This window comes from Somniosus microcephalus, chromosome 16, assembly GCF_052327205.1.
Source record: "Somniosus microcephalus isolate GS21.2 chromosome 16, FLI_Smic_1.0, whole genome shotgun sequence".
Classification (NCBI taxonomy): Eukaryota; Metazoa; Chordata; class Chondrichthyes; order Squaliformes; family Somniosidae; genus Somniosus; species Somniosus microcephalus.
The window spans coordinates 63843806-63864010 of NC_141002.1; the positions used below are offsets into that span (position 1 = coordinate 63843806).

At 45.6% G+C, this 20205-nt stretch overlaps 1 long non-coding RNA gene across 3 annotated transcripts; it reads left to right on the forward strand.

Moving 5' to 3' along the window:
• Positions 1-11603: 11603 nt before the first annotated feature.
• LOC147106233 (uncharacterized) lies at positions 11604-19321 on the forward strand. Of its 3 annotated transcripts, XR_015081396.1 has the most exons (4): positions 11604-11979; positions 15906-15980; positions 18166-18260; positions 18994-19321. It is a non-coding gene; the product is annotated as an uncharacterized LOC147106233 (long non-coding RNA). The 3 variants fall into 3 exon arrangements; XR_015081397.1 differs by lacking the exons at positions 11604-11979; positions 15906-15980 and adding an exon at positions 17704-18038; XR_015081395.1 differs by lacking the exons at positions 11604-11979; positions 15906-15980 and having other exon boundaries at positions 17437-18260.
• Positions 19322-20205: the final 884 nt, after the last annotated feature.

The following is a 20205-nucleotide window of genomic DNA, read 5'->3' on the forward strand; positions in this document are numbered from 1 at the left end:
AGCTTTGTGTCGTCTGCAAATTTGGAGATATTACATCTAGTTCCCTTGTCTAGATCATTAATATATATTGTGAATAGCTGGGGTCCAAGGACCGATCCCTGTGGTACCCCACTAGTCACTGCCTGCCGCTCAATAAATGACCCATTTATTCCAACTCTTTGCTTTCTGTCTGCCAACCAGTTCTCTATCCAAGTCAATACCTTGCCCCCGATCCCATGTGCCTTAACTTTACACGCTAATCTCTTATGCGGGACCTTATCGAAGGCCTTCTGAAAGTCCAGATACACCACATCCACTGGTTCTCCCTTATCTATTTTACCAGTTACATCCTCAAAAAATTCCAGTAGATTAGTCAAGCACGATTTACCTTTTGTGAATCCATGTTGACTTTGTCCGATCCTGTCACTGTTTTCCAAGTGCTCTGCTATTACATCTTTTATAATGGAATCTAGCATTTTCCCCACTACCGATGTCAGGCTTACCGGTCTGTAATTCCCCATTTTCTCTCTACCACCTTTTTTGAATAGTGGGGTAACATTAGCTACCCTCCAATCCATGGGTACTGTTCCAGATTCCATCGAATGTTGGAAGATGATCAGCAATGCATCTACTATTTCTAGGGCCACTTCCTTAAGTACCCTAGGATGTAGATTATCAGGCCCTGGGGATTTATCGGCCTTCAATCCCATCAGTTTCCCTACAAATACTGATTTCTTTCAGTTCATCCCTTTCATCAGACCCTATGTTCCCTGGCATCTCTGGGAGGTTATTTGTGTCCTCCTTTGTGAAGACAGAACCAAAATATGTATTTAGTTGTTCTGCCATTTCTTTGTTCACCGTTATAAATTCCCCTGATTCTGACTGCAAGGGACCTACACTTGACTTCACCAATTTTTTCTCTTCACATATCTATAAAAGCTTTTACAGTCAGTTTTTATGTTCCCTGAAAGCTTACTCTCATATTCTATTTTCCCCTTCTTAATTAATCTCTTTGTCCTCCTTTGTTGAATCCTAAATTGCTCCCAATCCTCAGGATTATTGCTTTTTCTGGCCAATTTATATGTCCTCTCCTTGGATCTTTTGCTATCCCTAATTTCCCTTGTTAGCCAATGTTGAGTCACCTTTTTTGTTTTATTTTTGTGCCAAACTGGGATGAACATTTTCTGTAGTTCATCCATGCGGTCTTTGAATGTTTGCCATTGCCTATCCACCGTCAACCCTTTGAGTGACATTCCCCATTCAATCCTACCCAACTCGCACCTCAGACCATCGTAGTTTCCTTTATTTAAAATTAGGACCCTAGCCTCTGAGTCAACTACTTCATTCTCCATCTTAATGAAGAATTCGATCATATTATGATCGCTCCGACCCAAGGGGCCTCTTACAACAAGATTGCTAATTAATCCTTTCTCGTTACATAATACCCAGTCTAAGATGGCCTGATCTCTGATTGGTTCCTCGACATATTGGTCCAGGAAACCATCCCGTAAACACTCCAGGAATTCCTCCTCCACAGTATTGTTACTAATTTGGCTAGCCCAATCTATATGTAGATTAAAGTCTCCCATGATGACTGCTGTGCCCTTATTGCACGCTTCTTTAATTTCCCTTTTAATGCCATCCCCAACCTCCACCTTACTGTTTGGAGGTCTATATACCACTCCCACTAATGTTTTCTGCCCCTTGGTATTTCTCAATTCTACCCATACAGATTCCACATCATCAGAGCTAATATCCTTCCTTTCAATTGTGTTAATCCCTTCTTTAACCAGTAATGCTACCCCACCTCCCTTTCCTTTTTGCCTATCTTTCCTGAATATTGAATACCCCTGGATGTTGAGTTCCCAGCCTTGGCCATCCTTGAGCCATGTTTCCGTAATCCCAACCAAATCATATTCGTTTACCTCTATTTGCGCAGCCAATTCATCCACCTTATTACGAATGCTCCTTGCATTAAGACATAAAGCCTTCAGGCTTATTTTTTTAACGCTCTTACATCTATTAGAATTATTATTTACTGTGGCCATGTTTGATTTAAACCGTTGATTTCTCTGACTGCCACTTTTGTTTTTCTCCTTCCTTTCTTTTGCTTTTATCCTTGTTTCCCTTTACTCTGTCCCCCTGCTCAGGTTCCCAACCCCCTGCCATCTTAGTTTAAACCCTCCCCCAGAGCACTAGCAAACACACCCCCTAGAACATCGGTTCCAGCCCTGCCCAGGTGCAAACTGTCCGGTTTGAACTGGTCCCACCTCCCCCAGAACCAGTTCCAATGTCCCAGGAACTTGAATCCCTCCCCCTGCCACCATTCCTCTAGCCACGTATTCATCTGAAATATCCTTCTATTTCTACTCTGACTAGCACGTGGCACTGGTAGCAATCCTGAGATTACTACCTTTGAGGTCCTATTTTTTAATTTACCTCCTAACTCCCTATATTCTGCTTTTAGGACCTCATCCCGCTTTTTACCTATATCGTTGGTACCTATATGCACCACAACAACTGGCTGTTCACCCTCCCCTTCCAAAATGTTCTGCAGCCGCTCTGAGACATCCTTGACCCTTGCACCAGGGAGGCAACACACCATCCTGGAGTCTCGTTTGCGGCCGCAGAAATGCCTACCTATTCCCCTTACAATAGAATCCCCTATTACTATAGCTCTACCCCTCTTTTTCCTCCCGTCCTGTGCAGCAGAACCACCCCTAGTGCCAGGAAGGTGGCTGCTGCTGCCTTACTCTGATAGTACTCAAAGTGGTGTATCTGTTTGAGAGGGGGATGTCCACAGGGGACCCCTGCACTACCTGCCTGCGCCTAGTACTCTGCCTGTTGGTCACCCATTCCCTTCCTGCCTGTCCAACCTCTACCTGCGGTGTGTCCAACTCGCTAAACGTGCTATTCACGACGTCCTCAGCATCGTGAATGCTCCAGTATGCATCCAATTGCAGCTCCAGCGCCGCCATGCTGTCTGTCAGTAGCTGCAGCTGGATACACTTCCTGCACACGTAGTTGTCAGGGACACAGGAAGTGTCCCTGAGTTCCCACATAGCGCAGGAGAAGCATACCACATGGCCGGGCTGTCCTGACATGACTTACCCTTTAATTAATTGAAATTAAATTAAATCAATCAATCCCACCAATTACACTACAGTTAAATGGTTTACCAACAGTCCCCGTTACACCAGAGAGACCTTAGTAACTATAAACCACAGAGTTAAGGTTTAAAAAGAGAGAAATACTCGCCAACCAATCACCTACCTGCTTTCTGGTGACGTCACACTTCAATTACTTTTTACTTCTCTCCCTCCCTCTTAGCTCGGAGACTGCAGATTAGTAAGCCTACCTGGTCTCGGAGCCGCTTTTAAACTGCCGCCGCTCAGCCACCTCGTTCACTCGCAGGTCCGCCCGCCTGCCGCCGCTGCTCTGAGGCCTACCTGGTCTCGGAGCTGCTTTTAAACTCGCCGCCTCGGTCACCTCGTCCCTTGCAGGTCCGCCCGCCTGCCGCCGCTGCTCTGAGGCCTACCTGGTCTCGGAGCTGCTTTTAAACTGCCGCCGCTCAGCCGCCTCGTCCCTCGCAGGTCCGCCCGCCTGCCGCCGCTGCTCTCTGCAGGCAGATCTGCAGACAGTTCAGTGAGATATATATGAACATCAGGGCAATCACAAGATAGATTGGAATAAAGGAAATATACATGTTTAAAGTGGGTAACACTTGTTTGAATGCATTCAGAACTACTTCCTAGATCAGTATGGTTCTAGACCAACAAAGAATGAAGCACTGCTTGATTTAGTTCTGAGAAATGAAGTGGGACAAATAACTGATCAGAAAGCAGGAAACAGTTTGGGAAATACTGACCACAACACAGTTAGGTTCAGTGAAAGAATAGAAAAGGAGAATGAAAAACCAAAAATAAGTGTGCTGGACTGGAAAATTTCAGCAAGATAAGAAGGCATCTGGCCCAAATTAACTGGGCAGAAAAATTAGTAAACAGGTTGAGGGATCAGCAGTAGGAGATGGATAGAGTACAAAATAAGTATATTCCTGTACAGAAAAAAGGGAATGCATCAAAGAATAGAGTTCCATTGATTAGTAGATAGATTAAAACTAAACTGAAACGTAAAATGGATGCATATGATAAAATTAGGGCTAACTGCTAAAGAAAATCATGAGGAATGTAGAAAGTACTATGGGGAAATGAAAAGAAGGATTAGAAGGGCTAAATGGAAACATGAAGTAAGACTAACATAATAAAAAGAAATAGTAAGGGATTGTATAAGCATATAAAAAGTAAATAAATAGAGTAGGATCATTCGGGGATAAAGGGAGCAATGTAGGAAAATATAGCTGATATATTAAATTCAATATTTTTGATCAGTTTTTACCAATGATGGTGGATGTGAGAACGTAAGTGTACTTAGAGGATCAATTGTTAGAAATAGCCATAGAAAAAGAATTGGCTCTAAACAAAACACAAGGGCCTAGAAATTCAGTTGTTTGCGCCAGCCGCTAGCGCCTTAGGAGGAGGAGATGTGGGGCGCTAGGCGGCTAACGGCCGGGCGCAGCGCGATCTGCGCCTCTCCCCAACTTCAGGAAAGATTTAGCGGTGGCGCAAAGCCTTTGCGCGCGCAGATCCTGACGTCATTTCATCGCGCAACGCCCTTTGTGCACCCCAAACCAGAAATTCAGTGGCGCCGGTCTATTGTGCGCCTGGCGCCCCTAGCGACTGGTAGAGGGGAACGGTTCCCAGTCGCTGCGGGGCGCGGGGGGCGCAAATTAAAGGGCACTCCTCCTGCAGTAGAAAAGGCAGCCATTTTGCAACACTCCTTCTTTGTGAGAGACGGATCTTTGCAGAGAGACAAAGGCAGAGAGCTTTCTGGTTTGGCTCAACACTCGCACAGGTACTTGTGGCTTCAGGCCACAGCTTTGCACTTGTCTTTAACTTCAGAGCCATCTCATTGATTGGAGACATATAATGGGGGCTGCAATGGGTGCAAACGTTGGGCTTCTCCATTGCATTCAAAGGGCTCAGAGACGCCGTGAGAGAGTGGCAGTCATGGCCAGACGGAGAGGGGGCAACAGGCGTCGGCAAAGGAGGTCTTACCCACCCAGGGTATACCGCCAGCAGTTCTCATATCTGAACATGTCTGACGAGCAGTGTGTTCGGAGGCTGCGATTCCGAAGGGCGGTGGTCACTGAGATCTGCCACCTGCTTCGCGGAGATCTGCAGCCACATCTGAGGAGCAGGACGTCTCTGTTGGTGGCAGTGAAGGTGACGGTGTCTCTCAACTTCTATGCCCCGGCTCCTTCCAATCCGCTACTGGGGACATTTCCAACATCTCCCAGTTTGCCGTACATTGCTGCATCCGCCAGGTGACCAATGCCCTTTTCAGAAGGAGACGTCAGTTCATCTCCTTCTCCATGGCCCTTGTCAAGCAGCAACAGCGTGCAATGGGCTTTGCAGCATTAGCGGGCTTCCCCATGGTGCAGGGTGCCATTGACTGCACGCATGTGGCTTTGCGGGCACCTCTAGAGAATGCCGAGGATTACCGCAACCGGAAGGGCTACCATTCGCTCAATGTGCAGTTGGTGTGTGACCACAGGCAGCTCATCCTAGCTGTCAATGCCCGCTTTCCAGGCAGCAGCCACGATGCCTTCATCCTGCGCCAGACTTCTGTGGCTGACATGTTCCAGGCCCAGCCTCACCCACGAGGATGGCTTCTCGGGGACAAAGGCTATCCTTTGTGCACCTGGCTGCTGACCCCGCTCCGTGCGCCCAGCACCCCTGCTGAAGAGGGATACAATGACAGCCATCAAGCAACCAGGAACATCATTGAGCAAACAATCGGCGTCCTGAAGCAACGGTTCCGCTGTCTGGATCGTTCCGGAGGAGCCCTACAGTATTCGCTTGAGCGAGTCTCCCATTTCGTGGTCGTGTGCTGCATGCTGCACAACCTGGCTATCCGCAGGACTCAGCCACTGCCACCAGACATTGGAGGACCACCAGAGGAGGAGGAGGAGGAGGACCAGCACAGGAGGGAGGCAGAAAGTGCAAGGGCCGCCCGTCGGTGGCTTATTGAACGTCGGTTCTAGGCCCCCTCTCAGGGAATGGCATGGCACAAGATGAATGTAGCTGCTCCACAAGCCCTCAGCCGAGCAGGGCAACCAGGACTTCCAAAAGAAAGCATGGACAGTGCGATTTAAGAACATTTATTACTTTGATACCTCTGCCCTTCCCACATAACAAACTAATGGAGAGAAGCCCCCCCAAAAAACACAAATCGACCAGTCTCGGCCTTTCGAAAAACACAAATCAACCAGTCTTGGCCTTTCAAAAAACACAAATCGACCAGTCTCGGCCTTTACAAGTGAAACAAAACATTTGGGCACACCTTCTACTTTTTGCCCTGCGAGGGTGATGCCTTTCGCATCTGTGACTGGCCCCTGCCCGCCCTGCAGCTCCTCCTCAATGGGACCCCAGTGGCTGCAGCAAGGCTGGGGGAAGGCTGCTGAGGGTCAGATGGTGAGACGGCAGATGCCCTTGGAGGTCGGCCTGGACCAGCTCTGGCCCTGGAGGGGCCGGCTGCTGACTGCTCCAACTCTGCTTGTGCGGCAGCAGTCTGTCCAGCGGCTGGTGGCAGCTGCAATGGAGGAGTGGCAGTGTTGGCTGCAGGAATGCTGCCAACCTGACAGATCACAGGTACTCCCTGGTCGCCTGAGACAGTGGCACTCGCACGGGCCAGCACTGCAGCATGCGCAGCAATCTGCTGAAGCACAGACTGCTGGGCTGCTGCGGCGCGGCGAGTGCCCTGGCGATGCCTGGCCGATCCAGCGAGGGTGGCAGCAGTTAGTGCCCGTGTGGCCCTGGTCTGTGTCCGCATGACACTAGCCAGTGAATGGACGGCACAACTGAGCACTTGGCTAGAAGCCGCCTGTGCTGCCCCGAATTCCTGCACACTCCTTGACAGTGACTCTGGAGTCAGGCATCCTTGCCACTGCAGCCATGAGCTCAGTGTGCCTGCGCTCAGCCTGGGCGGCCATTTCCTCTAGGAGCCGCACCTCCTCTGCGCTCACCGTCGCAGGACTGGAGGCCGCACTCACCCTCCGGGGAGAAGTCCGCCGAGCTTCCCCACCCCACCCCTCCCGCGTTGCTGCAGGCCGCTGGGCCCCGGAGCTTCACTCCCCTCCAGGGAAGACGTGTCCCCATCATCGCCATGGGCTGCCTCGGCTGAGGGTGGCACTGATGGTCCGGCTTCCTCTTCCTCTTCCTCCACCTCGCCCTCCGATTCACTCACAGTGCCAGGTTGAGGGCCCGCCTCCTCACCTGGCGATTCAGCATCTGAAAGCAGGGAGGCACAAGAGTTGCTTTAGAGTGAGGACAGGGTGGCAGCGAGGGAGGCATGAGTGCTGCTATGCATTGCATTGGTCGGACAGTGGCAAAGGATGCTGTTCTGAGGCGCAAGTGGAAAGAGAGAGGTCAAAAAGGTGATGCCCTTACCATTGGGGCCCAGAACAGGGTCGGCATCTCCACTGGCGACGGGGCCAATCAGCCGGCCTGACATAATGCGCTCCACACGCTGGTCCAGGTCGGAGAGCTCTTTGAGGTCAGGATGGCCTCCCCCGGTCTCACGCTGCTGCCTTCGGTTGTGCGCCACCTTGGCCTGCAAGAGAAAGGACGGCCTCTAAGTACAGTGTGAAGCCCTGATCTTGTCTGCACTGCCTCCCATGGTGGACTAGCCCTGACAGTGTGAAGCCCTGATCTTGGCTGTACTGCCTCCCATGGTCGAATAGCTTGTACAGTGTGTAAAGTGCTGAATGTGCAAGTGATTTTCATGACAGTCCCATAGCTGCTGGATGAGGGCTGGGCATTAGGGCTTTCAGGTCCCTTTGCCCATAAACTGAGGTGCACATGCAGGGATGAGGAGGACACTGGAAAGGGTACTCACCCTGACAACCCGAGTGAGGTCGTTGAACTTTTTCCATCATTGCACAGGAGTCCTGGCAACCACACTGTTGGAGGTCACCCTGTTTGACACCTCCCTCCAGGCTTTCCTATAGGCGCTGGGCAGCGGCCTCCTGCCACCTTCAGGGAACAGAACATGGCGCCTGCGCTCCACTGCGCCAACCAGCACCCTCAGGTCACCGTCGCTGAAGCGCTGCGCTCTCTCCCTGGCCTTCTCCATAGTCCTGGGCGTTGTACAGATCAAGCAGCAGTGGTCAGGCCTTGCTTCAGGGCTGCAGTGTGCAGGGCGTGGCAGGCAAACAAATCCACCCTCCCCCTTTAAGAGCTCACCGGCGCCAGAGTGTCTGCCGTCAATCAGCAACTCGCTGCACCTGCGCTGCGCCCGCCCTCGGGGGTATCGCCCCGGGCCGCCGGCTTAGCGCCTAATGATAGTCGTGCATCGCCTGTTTTAGCGCAGCAGCAACCTCTTGGGGCGATGCCACTGAATATCGGCGAAGGTGGTGCGAAGTTGCGCTGGGCGCAAACTTTAGCGGCCGCCCGGCTGTAGCGCCCCAAACGTGGCTATACTGAATTTCTAGGCCAAGGTATGTAAGTCACTGGGTCCTGATATTGTGCACCATAGGCTGTTGACAGAAGTCAGAGAGGAGATAGCAAAGGTTCTAGCCACAGTTTTTCAATCCTCCTGAAATATGCATATTGTACCATGTGACTGGAGAGTAGTCACTGTAACATCTTTGCTCAAGAAGGGAGAGAAGAATAAAATGGGTAACTGTAGAGCAGTGATCAGATAATCTAACGTTCAGTTGTGGACAAACTCTTGGATTCCATAATTCAAGATAAAATTAGTGAGCATTTAGAAATGCGTGGGTTAATCAAGGACAGCCAGCACGCATTTATTAACGGCAAATTGAGTTTGACAAATTTAATGGAGTTTTTTTGAAGAGGTGACTGATAAATAAAAGGAATGCAGTTGATGTAGATTTTCAGAAGACATTAAATAAGGTGTCTTATGAGAGGCTTGTAAGTAAAATTCAGCCATATGGTCAAAGAGGAATTGTAGCAGCGTAGATAGAAAATTGGCTGACAGACAGGAAACAAAGAATTAGGGTAAATATGTTGTTATTTGGATTGAAGAAGGATTGGAAGTAGTATACCCCAGGGGTCAGGACTGGATCTACTTTTGTTCTCCGTTAAATAGATGATTTGGACTTGTGTTATTAACAAGTTTCAAGATTGTACTTCCAATGCCCAAGAGTTGGAGGTTTGGAAAATGTAAAAGATTCCAGGAAGATAGACAGATTTTGCAGAAAGGGCAAATAGGCCAACAGCACTTTGGGTTTTATAAATAGGGATGTAGATTACACAGGATATATGGCATAGAAACAAGCCATTCGGCCCAACCAGTCCATGCCGGCGTTTATGATCCACTCGAGCCTCCTCCCATCTTTCCTCATCTAAATCTATCAGCATAACCCTCTATTCCCTTCTCCCTCATGTGCTTGTCTAGCCTCCCCTTAAATGCATCTATACTATTTGCTTCAACCACTCCCTGTGGTAGTGAGTTCCACATTCTCACCACTCTTTAGGTAAAGATGTTTCTTCTGAATTCCCTATTGGATTTCTTGGTGATTATCTTATATTGATGGCCTCTAGTTATGCTGTTCCCCACAAGTGGAAACATTCTCTCTCTATCCACTCTATCAAAACCTTTCTTAATTTTAAAGACCTCTATTAGGTCATCCCTCAACCGTTTTCAAGAGTAAAGAGACCAAGTCTGTTCATCCTTCCCTGATATGTGTACCCTTGCATTTCTGGTATCATCCTTGTAAATCTTCTCTGCACCCTCTCCAGTGCCTCTATATCCTTTTTATAATATGGCAACCAGAACTGTACGCAGTACTCTAAGTGTGGTCTAACCAAGGTTCGCTACAGGTTTAGCATAACTTCCCTACTTTTCAATTCAAGAGTAAAGAACAAATGATAAATTTGTAGACATTAATAGTCAGGCCAGAGTTAGAGTACTGTGTGCAGTTTTGGGCACCCCATTACTAGGACATTAAAACCATTGAGCGCATACAGTGTAAATTTGCCAGAATGATGCCAGCAATGGGAATTTATAATTATGAGGAGATACTGAGACTATTTCCACTGGAGCAGAGAAGGCTGAGAAAATTTAACAGAGGTTTTTAAAATTATGAAGAGTCTTGAATAGGAAAAGACTATTTTCTTTGGTTGGGCATTCAGTGTCGACAGGTGATCAACATTGTCACTATGTGAGCAAGGACAGAGGTTAGGAGAAAATTCTTTACACAGAGGGTTGTCAGAAGGAGAAACTGTTAGATCCGTGTATTTTTGATGTAGTGTGTCCTTCAATAACTAGACACGAGACTGCAGGAACAATCAACAGGTATTTACTGGATGAGGGTTACTCTAAAACTAAACGTACAGATCCCTACTCAGGGTTTATATACAGGTGTGGTCACTGCCGGTACTACAGTATACAGGAGCTGTAAAAAGTAGTTCTCCCCTTAAAGGTACATACACTACAGAAACCATTGCATCTTTTAAGGGGAAACTATAAATATTTGAAGCAGAAGAAGATATAGGGCTATGGGCAAAGGGTAGGGCAGTAGGATTAGTGTTAGATTGCTTTAGCAAAACACTGGCACAGACATGCTGGGGTCGATTTTCATGAAGGAGGCGGGACTACAACTTTCGGGTTTTAGTCCTGCCTACATCGACGTCTGGCCAATCCATGCGATTTTCCCTTGATTGACCTTGTTAAGCCTGCCCAGCGGGCTCAGCAGGCCAATTAAGGGCCACCCTGCAACAGGTGACGTCACAGACTGAAATTTCATCTGTCAAGAGGTCTTGACAGATGAAATATCAGTGTTTCACAGCTGTTTAAAGCTGTCAAACACTGACAGTCTGACTTCTAACCTGAGTCCTTCTACACAGACTCAGTTAGAAGTCTCACCGGCAATGAAAGCTGAAGGCTGTCACTTTTGACAGCTCGCAGCTATTTTGCTTTCAGTGCCGGCTGAGTGATGGACTCCCGAAACCTAGAGGAAGAAAGGCTGTTAAGGTAGGTACAGGTAATTTAAACTTCTTTACACACTTTAGACACACCAAACACACCTTTGCACTCATGCACCCATCACTCACCTGAACACCGACATCGCGACCCCTCCAAGTCCTTCAACCCGACGGCCTGACTCCTCTAACCTGGCGTGATTTGGAGCCGTCGGGAATCCCACACGACACCCCTCAAAATAGGGATTAGGCTAAAAACTGCCTGTTAACTACCTGTTAACAAGCAGTTAATTGACACTAATCCCTTCCCACCTCGGGTCGGCGGGTCCCAGTGCGGGGCGGGTACCCGCCTCCTGTGAAACTTATGTGGAGGCGGGTTTTGGGCGGGATGGTGTTGGGACCCCCGATTTCAGGATTTTCCTCCCCCACACGCCTGAAACCCCGCCTGACGGCTCCAGGAACATCGACCACGCTGAGTTGAATGGCCGCCTTCTGTACTATAAACCTCTATGGTTCTATGTCCCCTAAACTCTGATGGGCCTGTTCTGTTAGCAGAGTCTGCCAAAGCCAGAAACTCCAGACTCCTTCCCAAATTATGGGGATGGTGTCATTTGTATACTTGGGGTGGATTGGCTGCATATGTAAGGGTACATCGGTGGCACCTGCTCCAATGGAAAGTCAGAATGGTTCAATGTTGCTCTGACGGTGGAAAAGAGGCCCAAGCAGGGCCCAATGACAAGGTAATTAATTTAAATCTTCAACTCCTCAGGGTGCTATTGGGGCATTTTCTGAAGGTAATTGATCTGCTGCCATCCGAGCAAGAATCGGAGACAACCCCAAATCAAAAATCCTGGACCTCCCTGCTGAGCAAGAATCGCAGACATCTCACCTGCTGAGCAAAAATAATGGACACCCCTCACACTGAACAAAACAAAACAGCTGGCAACAAATTGATGCAGGAGCATGGGTACAGCTTTGAAAAACAGAATGACATGTGAGTAGCAAAGGGACATTAAAAGCCAATAGATATCTGATGCCCCCTCTCACCAACAAATCCAAATCAACCATCCTAACTGAGTAGAAATCTCAGGATCAGAGCACAAATCCACATTCAACCCATCACTGATCAGACCATAACACCCATTTGGATTTTTGGCCTCACTGAACAGAGAAAGCATGATCTTCTCCCCAGCTCTGAAATGAAATGCCACTCCCACATGAAGCAGGAATATCTGGAACAGACCTTAATCCCACATTGGATTCTCTGCCCACTAAGCAGTGATATGGTGTGAACTCCACCCCCCCCCCACCACCACCACCACCACCACCACCCCCTTCTCCTCAATGAGCACAGAAATGTAGAAAGAACCCTCCAACACACACTTGATACCACACCCTCCCCCTACACTGAGCAGAAATATAGTAAATGTAGCCTTGCTTTCTGGAGCTAGCCTACAAATTGCCAGATGTATTGAATTCAATCACAACTTGCCATGGTGGGATATGAACTCATAACCTCTAGGTTGTTAGTCCGGTACCGTGATCACTCGGTCACTGTAAATAAATACCATTTCACTTCAAATATACCCAGAAAAAGCTACAATAACAAGTAATGCTATGCAGCACTGGGAATATATTAGCGATTTTTTTACTGTATTTCTGCAAGAAGGCAAAAAGAGTTACAATGCTTCCATTCATTGAGCTGAAAGCAACATAATTAAAATTGTAGACGTAAATGTCCTGTAGCCTTCAATATTATAAAGGGAATAGACATTACTTGTTATCTGCAGGATGCTTTACATTGATGCTTACTAAAATCCAGTTGTGACGTCCTCAAAATCGTATTATTGCTAATGTACGTGTTGAAGTTCAAATTTGCTACACAATAATGACGTACACAGGTCAAGAAAGCCAAATCGTCTGGCTAAAATATGGAACTAAAATAAAACCAAGCATTATTCTGCATGAATGTATTTCTGGACATGGGGTGATACCTACAACTTTGTGGTAATTTCTTCCGTAAGCATACCAATTCCATCATTATTTTACATATAAGGGCATTAATAATAAACGGTTTTGTTATGTAAAAATATTTTGAATCCTCGCTCTCCCATATTATATGCACTAAAAGTCATCACGCTGTCAACATTTTTTCTAGTTTATTGTTATAACTGTTTAGCTTGTTTTTCATAGTCACATTGTGCTGAAAGGTGACATTTGGTACATATTTATTTAGTGTTTGTTCAGGGATACCATGTAGAATTTATGCAGCGGAAAAGCATGTTGACTATCCAAGCATGAAGAGCATGATGTTGTCTGATCACATAGTCATCAGATTTGCATTCATTTGCTTCCTATCACTAAAGTGTGTATACACTATATTACTTCTCATCACCTGAGATTATCTCACGTACAGATTACTCTTCCACTTATTATGGTATTATATATAGAATAGCTGATGACCAGGAGCATACTATAGAAGTGCAGGCATATTGACTTGGTTTGGATCAGTATGATGTAGCACATGAATCATGTAGAAGCACAGGCCAAGTAATACCTGCACTCATATCTAATTCATCAAAACCATTCATTGTTATCTCTCATTATATCTTTGGACTTGAATTTTTAACCATGACTAGTTGAAGGGCCTTCATGTGTGAGAAATTAGGTTTCACTAATTGGCAAGCTAATTGATGTCAATGGGCAACAGACCTCAGTGAGCATATAGCAAAACAAAGACTTACACCTGACATCACAAAATGTAGACGACGTAGCCTTTGCAGGATAGATAAAAAGCTTTCCCACTTTTAAAATAAAATGTAATCCAAAGGTAACAACCCAGTCTATCAATATCTAGAAATATATAGATAGACAATGGTAATTGGCACTTGCCATTATTTCTGGTATTTTATCTTTTTACAGCCAATGATATGATGTCTCATCACAGATAGAATTTCTGTGACACTAAATGGGACTACCACAGAAGGGGTCTTGCAGCAGTAGACAGATTGTATAAAGTCTTGCTCATGGACACTGCAACAGTTAAATATGACATTTATACACTATAATATGTTTCTAAAAGTATTGAAAACCAAAATATGCTCCCATCCAAAATATGAACCACATAATGGGAAAATATGTTGCGGAGAAACCCAGTTTTGAATACTGTGTCTCCTTCATTTTTATCCCAGAACTCTTGGAAATGGTACAACACCACTGGACAGCATGATTTAAAAATAATTGGCAAAACAACTAGAGGGGAAATTAGGAGAATTATTTTCACACAGAGGATTGTTAAGATCTAGAATGCACTACCTAAAAGGGTGGTGGAAGCAAATTCCATAGGAAATTTCAAAAGGCAATTGGACATGTACTTGAAGAGGACTAATTTTCGGGGCTATGGGGAAAAAGCTGGGGTATGGGACTAAATTGGACAGCTCTTTCAAAGAACCAGCATGGGTACAACGAGCCAAATGCCCCCTTCTGTACTGTAAGATTCTATGATTCTGTCCTACTTGGAATATATGACAGGAAGGAGAAGCAATGATGTCTCCTAGGTAGTGGAAAATATTAAGAAAGAAAAATCTTGCATTTATATTGCACCTTTCATGACCTCAGGACGTCCCAAAGCGCTTTATAGCTAATGAAGTATTTTGAAGTACAATTTTTGCACTGCAAGGTCCCACAAACAGCAATGAGATAATAACCAGATAATCTGTTTTAGTGATGTTGGTTGAGTGATAAATATTGGCCAGGACACCAGGGAGCGCTCCCCTGCTCTTCTTCAAAATATTGCCATGGGATCTTTTATGTCCACCTGAGAGGGAAGACATCTAATCGGTTTAACATCTGATCTGAAAGACAGCACCTCTGACAGTGCAGCACTCCCTCAGTGATGCACTGAAGCGTCAGCCTAGATTTTGTGTTAGATTTTCCTTCATCAGTACAACCTAAGACATTCTAAAGATTGTCTTAAGTAGGTAAGAACAATGGGAATGTTCTACTTAGTTTAAATGGACTGGCAACCAGAGGATTTGGGCTCCTCCCGAAATTCCAACCCACCCGAACAATTCTGTCAGAATCCCATCCTCCTATGTGGCCGAGATTCTAGGCTGTAGACAACTGAAACATTGCTTTTCGCATTTTATTTTTGAAGAATATATCCTATGTCTATCTTGGCTATTAGTTGTATCCTCCATAGTGCTGTAGTACTCTACTTATTTAGAAAAATGGGTTGCCATGCCTTTTCCCAGATTCAACTATTCCAATAGTTTCCTGGCTGGCCTCCAATCCTCCACTCTTGGAAAAACTCCACTCATCCAACACTCTACTGCCCATATCCCAACTTTCACCAAGTCCCGCTCATCCATCACCCCTGTGCATGCTGGCCTACATTGGCTTCCTGACTCCCAATGCCTCCAGTTTAAGATTCTCATCCTCATATTCAAATCCCTCCATGGCCTCGCCTCTCCCTATCTATGTAACCGCTTCCAGCTCTACACCCCTCTGACAACTATGCCCTCTTGTGCATCCCGCATTCCCTTTGCCCCACTATTGGCTGTTGTGCCTTCAGCTGCCTAGACTCATAGCTCTTGAATTCTTTCCATAAACCTCTCTACATCTCCTCCTTAAAACTTGCCTCTTTACCAAGCTTTTAGTCGGCCCTCCTAAAATCGACTTCTTTGTATCGGTGTTAATTTTTTTCTGAGTACACATTTGTGAAGCGCCTTGGGACATTTTCTACGTTAAATGCACTTTATAAATGCAGGTTGTTGGTGGTGATCTTTTAAAATGGGTAATTTGTAATAGAGGACAGGCTATTCATTAAAACATGTAACCCCTCTTCTATTCATTCAGTAGCAACAATCTCTTTTTAGAAAATGCTATCCTTGGTTGATATTTCCAGTTTCTTTGTTTTAGTTTATAGCAAATACCCACCCAACATCAATATTATTCACAAATGGACCCTCCAAAGCAAACCATAGCTGAAACAGGGTAAGTCAATGCCAACACCTTTGAAACTTGTTTTTACTATACAGTAATAGTAAAAGTGAATTTGTGATATGAAATAAACATTGTCAGAATCATCTATGTATGAAATATAAATTATTTGGGATCTAGAGGTTTTTTAAGACATAGGTGAAAATTATAGGCTTCTGGCAGGCATACTGCAATGTAAAGTGGTTTTGTTATGTCCAGTTCACTGAAACAAGATGAATTAGTAATTAGGTTTGACATCTACAAAGCAATACAGAGCATATGAGAGACATTGTTGTGTAGCCTGCATGAAAGAAATTCTGGGCACAGAGAGACATGAATTCAAACTAGTGAAAAGTCCTTTACAAAGTCTTTTAGTTTCAACATGACTAATATTACTGAGGATACAAAGGTCACTGCAGCCATTAAAATTTGTCCTATAAGTTAGGGAAGATAGAGGAAAACAAAGTGAAAAGCTCTGTTCAAGCAACTAAATTGTATTTTTCTAAAAGTAGATTGCTTTTGTCTTTGCTCATACTGATGTGGAATTGGATGTGGCTGAAGCTGCTCCATCTTCCGACAGCATTGGCTGACTGCATGCACTATAGATGTTACCATTGGAACTAGCTTTGTAAATGGTGGTCTGGAAAATCTATCCATCAAAATCCTGGCAGTTACGCAAGGATCAAAACCCACCAGTACACTCCGGCGCTGACCCCTAAGGATTAGTGGGCACCCGTGCCACTATGACACTTCTCGAGTGCCAGTCTGCCCCATGCTGCCAGAAAGTTTGGTGTCTGGTTGACATCGGGGGGGGGAAAGAATGCAAGAATGCTAAGGAGACCCAACTTGCCCCCCTCTCCCCCCTAGGCCACCTGTGTAAGAGGGCCAATACTAAATGTTTTAATTATTTACCTGCTCTTAGGTGGTCCAAGCCATTTTCCTGGCTCGGAGTCACATGATAGGTCTCACTTCCACCCTCCTGGAGGCTGATAGCCTTCACTTCACTGGGCATGCTGGCCTCCAGTCTTATGCTAGGTCCCTTATGGACTGAGGAAATTGGAACTCCCAGCGTAGGAAGTCCCTGTCCCCGTCCCCATCCCCGTCCAATCCCCATCAACATGACTGGTCTTGAAAGAGGCAGGCAGAAGCTCTGCCCTCACAAGGCCAACCGGGAATTAGCAAGTAAGGCTTCTAGTGAGATGAATATCATCTCCTTTCAAGGGCCATTTATCTATGCCAACACAGCTGCAATTGTCCATGGTTAGTTAACAATAACGGCCCAGAAATTGGTGTCAGGGGCTTCCCGCGGGTGCAAGCCCCTGACCTACACTTACATAGCGCACCGACAGTTGAAGCCTGGCCCTGCGTGGATTTCCTGTCAGTGGCCCGGTTCAGCTCCCGGCGCGCTGTGCTTGCGTGATCCAGCAGCGTAGTTAGTTCGATGAGCCGGCTGGGATCACGTGAGCACTGGGTAACCAATCGGAGGTTGCAAAAGTTCATTCATGAGTTTGAAAGTAAGAACTGTCAAACTCATGAAAACTCCGGGTGCCCAAAACAGTACTAAAACTTCAAATAAAAGTTTTTTAAAATCCCACTAATTAAATGAACTATTAATAACTGTAAAAAAAACTAATTTAAACAATTATTCAAATTTTTGAAAAAAATAATTTTTTAACAAATCGGGTCTAAAAATACACTTACCTTACTGTAAAGTCTTTAAAAATAATAACCCTGTGGAAAAAAAATTCTAACTTTAATTGATAGACCACTTACCTTTTAAAACTAAGTACTTACGTCTGCTTTTTTCTCGCGTAAAAACTTGGAGGCCTTATCGCACGGGCAACCCTGTTAAAAAAAAAGGAATTTCAGCGCGCACGCGCAGACTCCTGCGCGCACGCGTTCCACCTCTGAACCCCTTGGTTTAGAGGAAAGGAAATGCCAGTTTTCCGCGCATGCGCTGTGCATGCTGAAAACCGGCTCTTCCATCGGGCCCACGCGTGAGTACACGGTGCTTACTCACGCGTTGGGACCCGAATTAATGGGCCAACATTGTTGCAGACACAGTGCCAAAAAGTTTGTACATGAGGAGGAAAATCTGAAATTAAGGATTTTAAATTAAAAATCAGCCTTTTTGATTGTGCATGTGTGACAAAAAGTAGGTTATTTTTTGCTAGTTTTAGCTAATCTCTTTTACATCTAGTCACAGTTCGTATGCAATTAAAACAATGATGAACACACAAATTTCTGACTCCGAGGCAAGAATATTACCAACTGGGCCAAACTAACACTTGCAAGGTAAGGCTAAAGTACACTTTCAACTGCCAATTACCTGGTCAGAAAGTACAAACAGCAACTGTATAACTTAAACTGTGGGCCCCCAGAAACTTTCAAGGGATTTGACACAAGCAATCCTTGCAAGACAATCTATCTAGCTTCATGATGCATGTTAATTTAGTGTCAGACAGGATAGGCTCAAAGAGTTTCTCTTATACAGTTCCAACATGTTACGTGATTGGACTGAGAACCTTGTGGCAGGGATTCATAAACCTCATTGCTGCCCAAAGTTCTGCTCCTACACAGATCAATGGACATGCTGAGGGAGTGCTCACCTGGAGTAAGCAGAGATTAGACAGTTGATTCTTGGCAATGCCACATTCAGTCCAAGTGACATTTAATATGTCAAAACAAATGTCAAGACCAGCGAGCTATAGCTGCAGTAGACATTGGTGAATCAGTTACAGGTATTGCAAAACACTGCCCAAGGAGATTGAGGACCACCACAATCCCATCTAGCCATCACTGAAATTCTGCAGCCAGTCAGTACATTTACTCCTTCCACAGCAAAATCACGTGGAAGAACTACTGTAATAGGTTAAGCTTTAATTATTGCATACAATTCACCAGCACTAAGGGGAAACACCATGGCACAGCACATTGACATTATTCACACATCACAGAAAGTAGGGATATAATTTGGCTGCACTTGATTTAGATTTTTTTGCTGAGATTTTCTTTTGTGTTTATACAGAATAAGGTTTCATCACAGTAAAGGATGGATATTGATGATGATTGATGAAGTGCAGAGGACCATGCTGAGAATGTTTCTGGCCATCTTACTGTGTACACATGGACGGGGGATTCCTTGAAAGGGGTAGCTCAGATGCTTGGCTAAGTGTATCTTGTACGAGTGTTTCATGCAGACGTCTTCCTGGCTACACCTGTGTTTCAGGAGTTACATTGTGATGGTCTTATTACTGACATAAAAATTGTCAGATCATTTGTTAAGATACAATCTTTGGTGAAGATTAGGAACATATTGATTTGGCATTGTTCCAATAAAGTCCTGGAGAATACATTTTGCATGGATATTCATTGCTTAATTTGTACAAAAAGATTACCACTCAAAGGACATGTTTACATTTCCAACACTGACAATTAATGTATAAACATATGAATGGCAAAGCAAAGCCCTTTTAATTACATTTATAATTACTTTTACCTGGGTAGGGCTAGATTTTCCTCTTCTAATGGAAAAATGGAAGAAATGTTTTACCTTGGGGCAAGAGTTATGCGTCAGGCTGGCGGAGCGAGGGGAAAGTTCACTGCAAAGTGTCGGTATGAGGTCCGGGTCATTTTAACTCCCAGGCTTCATTACCATGGTCAGCTGTCAGCTAAGTGCTTCAGTGAGGGGTTTGGCAGGCGAATGCAGTCGAGGTGGGGGGGGGGGGGGAAACCCGAGACAGGGGAGGCCAAGTTTTCCTTGTGGGCCCAGAGGAGTACTCCTGCCCCCCCTGACCCACAAGGAAACAATAAAAAATTATGTTTACTGACCTTCTTGGCCACCTTCTGGGCCTGCTCCTGGCGAGTCTGGCACCAGGTACTGAACACGCAACTGTGCGCTAAAATCATGTCGCGATCTGAATTATGTCAGATGCCAACTCTTGCATTTTAGTGAGGCCATCGCCAGCCTGGGGCTGGGGCCTCTGACGCTGCCCAGAACACTCCCGGTAAAATGGCGCAGGCATCAAGTGCAGTGCGAATAAAGTGAGTATCATGCTGCTGATATTTTAACCCCTTGCACCCTGTTACCGTCAGGAGTAAGGGGTTAAAATCAGTCCTCTTTTTCATTAAAATTGTGGGAAAACACAGCTTTAAAGCATATGATTCTTAAGAATGGAATTTCATTATCAGCAACAAAAGAAAACCAGCAGCCAATCACAAAACATCTGCAACAGTGATC